Consider the following 4,950-nt stretch of genomic DNA (forward strand, 5'->3'; position numbering starts at 1 on the left):
GATCCCTGCATGAGGCTCCCTGCTCAGTAGGGAGCCTGCTTCTTCCTCTCCTTTGCCCCTCTCCCTGCTTGTGCTCTCTCACTCACGTTCTCTCTCTCTCTCTCTCTCAAATAAATAAAATCTTAAAAAAAATAAAAATAATTGGGCTCCAAACACAGTCTACACATCACAGTTGGTTATTTGGTTTCTCAAATCTCTTTAATCTAAAAAAGTGCCCATACCCATCCTTATTTTCTATGTCATTGGCTTATTGCAAAACCAGGTGATTTGTTTACATAAAATACTACATGTTCTGGATTTGTCTGTGGGCTCCCTTGGGAGTGGGGATAGACATTTAACTTATTTTTCTGTCCCCCCACACTTCCTATAAGTCGATGTTTTCTCTGAGACTTATTTAGATTCAGGTTCAGCATTTTGGGCAAGAGCCCTTCATGGGGGTGCTGTGGACATCCTCTTGCATCACAGCAGAAGGCATACCAGGTCTGGTTGTCCTACTTTCAGTAATGCTAATATTGGTCAGTTGTTTCAGGAGGTAAAAGCCTGATCCCCCTGTGACAAATCCTCAACAAAATATCAGCAATCTGAATTCAACAATACATTACAAGAATCACACACTATGACCAAGTGGGATTTATTCCAGGGATGCAAGGATGGTTCAATATATGCAAATCAATAAGTGTGATACACTACAGTAACAAAATGAAGGATAGAAATATGATCACCTCAATAGATACAGGAAAAGCATTTGACAAAATTTAACATCCTTTCATAATAGAAAACCCCACAAACTAGGGATAGAGAGAATGCACCTCAACATAACACAGGCCATATATGACAAACCGATAGCTAACATCATGCTCAATGGTGAGCTGAAAGCTTTTCTTCTAAATCAGGAATAAGACAAGGATGGCCATTTTCACCACTTTTACTCTAACATAGTACTAGAAGTTCTAGCCATAGCAATTAGGCAAGAAAGAGAAAATATAGGCATCCAAATCAGAAAGGAAGAAGTAAAACTGTCTCTATTTGCAGATGACATACATAGAAAACCCTCAATACTCCACCAAAAAACTGTTTGAACTAATAAATGAATTCAGTAAAGTTTCAGGATTCAAAATCAATACACAAAAATCAGTTGTATTCCTATACACTAACAACAAACTATCAGGAAAAAAAGTTAAGAAAGCAATCCCATTTACAGTAACATCAAACAGAACACAATACTTAGGAGTAAATTTAACCAGGGAGTTGAGAGATCTTTCATCGTGTTGGTACTTGTGGAGATTACAGGCTAGTTGTTCTGTAGAATGTCTCTAAATTTGAGTTTGTCTAATGTTTCCTCGCAATTAGAGTCAGGGTATGCACCTTTTGCAAGGCTACTACAGAGATGGTATTGCGTTCTTCCTATTGCATTCTGTCAAATGGCACATGATTTAGATTTGTCCCATTATTAATGTTATCCACATTAATCACTCATTAAAGGGAGCAGATGACAGACTTCTGGACTGATAAGTTACTCTTTTTTACTTTTTAATTAATTAGTATTTTGTGAGGAACTACTGTGAGACTCTGTAAACTTTCAATTTATTCATTTATTTACTTATTAGTTACTTATTAGTAACTAATTATTATTAGTTACTTATTATTAGTAACTTATTATTACTTATTAGTCCTTATATTAATATGGACTAATATTAGTATATTATTTAGGTTTCTTATTTTATTCAATGAGTTATAATTTATTACTAACATTATTTATTTTGATGCCTGAATTGTTCTAGATTTGGCAAGTGGGAGCTCCTTCAAGTTGTCTCCGTGTCCTTTTGACGTGCCCCCTTCATTCTTTGAGGATTTCCTTACTTTCTGACAAGATGTTCCAGATTTATCTTGTGCTTACATGCCTTAATGTGGAATCAGCCATTTTCCCAAGGAGTCCTGGTTCCTGTAAGTGGGAAATAGTATTTAGAAGCCAAGTTCTGGATGTTAGTTGTGCTCATGGCTATTTGAGTGCTGCTGACCTCAGGCATTCTTAGTAGGGATATTTGTGGGACACACGCACACACACACACACACCTAAATTTATTTCTATATTTATCTCTATATAGTGAAAACCATGAATTTTCACTGATACTTCCAATCCAACACCACAGGGTTCATTCTAGTTATCCCTCTTTCCGTATTTGCAACTCCCTTCTCCTACAGTGAGAAATTTGGTTTCCATTATTCTTAATATATTTATTTATTTCATCAATTCCCTAGTATGTAACCAGTTTCCCAACTCCACTACCAACTTCTCCCCTACCCCAAGTAGGGGCTCTGATACCCCTTATCAGGGCACCACTGTACATGAAAACCCTCCTCACCTTGCTCAGGCTCTGACTCCCCACACCTAGCTAGCCTCACCCACATACCTGCATGGATGCTTTTCTCAGATCTGTTAAGCTCTAAAGTCTTATGCTGCGCCCCCCTTCAATGCATGGATACCCTTTTCATACCACTGGGGCTCAAATCTCTACAACAGGCAAAAACTCTGCATAGATGTCTTCCTCCCCTGCTGTCTCTGACACCCCAAGAAAAACCAGACCACTCTCATGCATAGTCACTCTCCTCATCCCATTCAGGATCTGATACCCTTGTCAACCAGCCCTCCTACACAAAAGTTCTTTTCCCCTTGCTTGTCTCGCAGTGGCTCCCCCAATCTTCTTTTGCAACCCTGGTGTGGACCTTGCTCCACACTGTTAGATGGCTTTAGGACTATCCCAGAGTATGCATTAAGTCTCAAAAATATAATATAATATAATCAAAATATAACTAATTCTCAAAAGTATTCTGGGTGAATAATAAACTATATGGTCAACTTATGTATAAGTCAACCTGGGAAAGCATTTTTAGGAGCAGTATTTTATATGCCTGAAGGACAAATTTTTGTCTTTTCTACCTCTCCTAGTTATAGAGAATACTGATAGTTCATTTAACGTTGTTATTAAATATGTTTCATTTTTAATAGTGAAAAAGAGTAGACAAACCTAAATTTCCTTCAGGAGAGGACTGATTAAATAAATCATGGTATATATGATAGCTACATACAGTGAAATATTAAGGAGTTCTTGAAAAGAAATGAGGTAGATCTATAATACTGACATGGAAGATACCTAAAATATACTGTTAAGCAGAAAAATCAAGGTATAAAACAGTATTATAGCATGATCTCATTTGTATGAAAGAAAAAAATGTTTGCCCACATATTTTTGTGCAGAGACAGAGGCTTGGAAGGACACATTAAATTGAGATGGGTTATTTTTGAGCAGCTGCCATTCCTGGCAACTTTTACTTCTGATTTTGTATAATTCTGTACCACTAGGTTTTATACAAAAATCATGGATTTCTTTTATAATCAGGAGAAGATAATAGAAATACTCTTTTAAAATAAGTTGCTACAATTGGAAAGGACTAAATGTATCATCAGCATTGATTGATCTTCCCTAAGCTCCTAAGTATGGCATAACCTAATCTTGGGAATGGCTGTGAATGTGTGTTGGGGCAGGGGAGATATGAGGCAGAAGAAAGGAGAAAGAAAAGTTGATGACTAGGTTTTCCTTGAGCTATTCTTAGGCTCTTTCATTTTTTCTTATAAGAGATTTGTCTGGTCAGCTGGGTATCCTCATGGTAAATTTAAAACATAACTCTTTGCAAAAGGAAAATGTTGACCCTTAAGGAAAGGACTTAGGTTTTAAGAAATGGTATAGCTCAATCAGAGAAAGACATGTATCGTATGTTCTCACTGATATGAGGAATTCTTAATCTCAGGAAACAAACTGAGGGTTGCTGGAGTGGTGGGGGGTGGGAGGGATGGGGTGGCTGGGTGATGGACACTGGGGAGGGTATGTGCTATGGTGAGCGCTGTGAATTGTGTAAGACTGTTGAATCACAGACCTGTACCTCTGAAACAAATAATACATTATATGTTAAAAAAAAAAAAAAAAGAAGATAGCAGGAAGGGAAAAATGAAGTGGGGGAAATCGGAGGGGGAGACGAACCATGAGAGACTATGGACTCTGAGAAACAAACTGAAAGTTCTAGAGGGGAGGGGGGTGAGGGGGTGGGTTAGCCTGGTGATGGGTATTAAAGAGGGTGCGTACTGAATGGAGCACTGGGTGTTATGCACAAACAATGAATCATGGAACACTACATCAAAAACTAATGATGTAATGTATGGTGATTAACATAATAAAATTAAAAAAAATCTTTAATAAAATTTTTAAAAAATCTTTAAAAAATAAAAATAAAAAATTGTCAAAGAAAAAAAAGAAATAGTATAGCTCTTGCTTACTCAAAGTAATATTAGTATGTGAGGGATCTAATTTTATATTTTAGTACAAATTAGTTTCACTCTAAAAACAATTAAACAGTATTGCTTTCATTGAGAAGGACTAAATGTATTTTATAGAAATGTTTTAGAAGAAAGCACTAGAAATGGGGAAATGTCTATTTCTGAGAAGTAGCTATGTGCATAAAATGGGCTATGGCCAGTGATAGCTCTTTTTTTCTGCCCTATTCTCCTAGAGTTTACACATTTTATACTCTCCATTTCAATTTAAGACAGTATTATTTTTAAAAATTACACACACACACACACACACACACACACACATACGCACACACACACTTTCTCTTATATCAAAAAAGATTTGTAGCAATAGAGCCTATCTGGTCAAACTCACCTTTTCTAAATGTCCTTCTACCCATATATATGTAGCTTCCACCACTTGTTTAATAAGTGCTTCTTTAGTGAGCATTAACAGTAATCTGTTCAGGTCTGATTTTTTATTACATCATAAGTTTTTCTCTGATTATAAAAATGAACAATGAATATTTTAGAAAATATTTAAAATGAAATCTGAAGAAGAAAAAAATCATCTGTTAATTCCATGACTCATAAGATAGCACTGT

This window comes from Halichoerus grypus, chromosome 2 (genome assembly GCF_964656455.1).
Source record: "Halichoerus grypus chromosome 2, mHalGry1.hap1.1, whole genome shotgun sequence".
Classification (NCBI taxonomy): Eukaryota; Metazoa; Chordata; class Mammalia; order Carnivora; family Phocidae; genus Halichoerus; species Halichoerus grypus.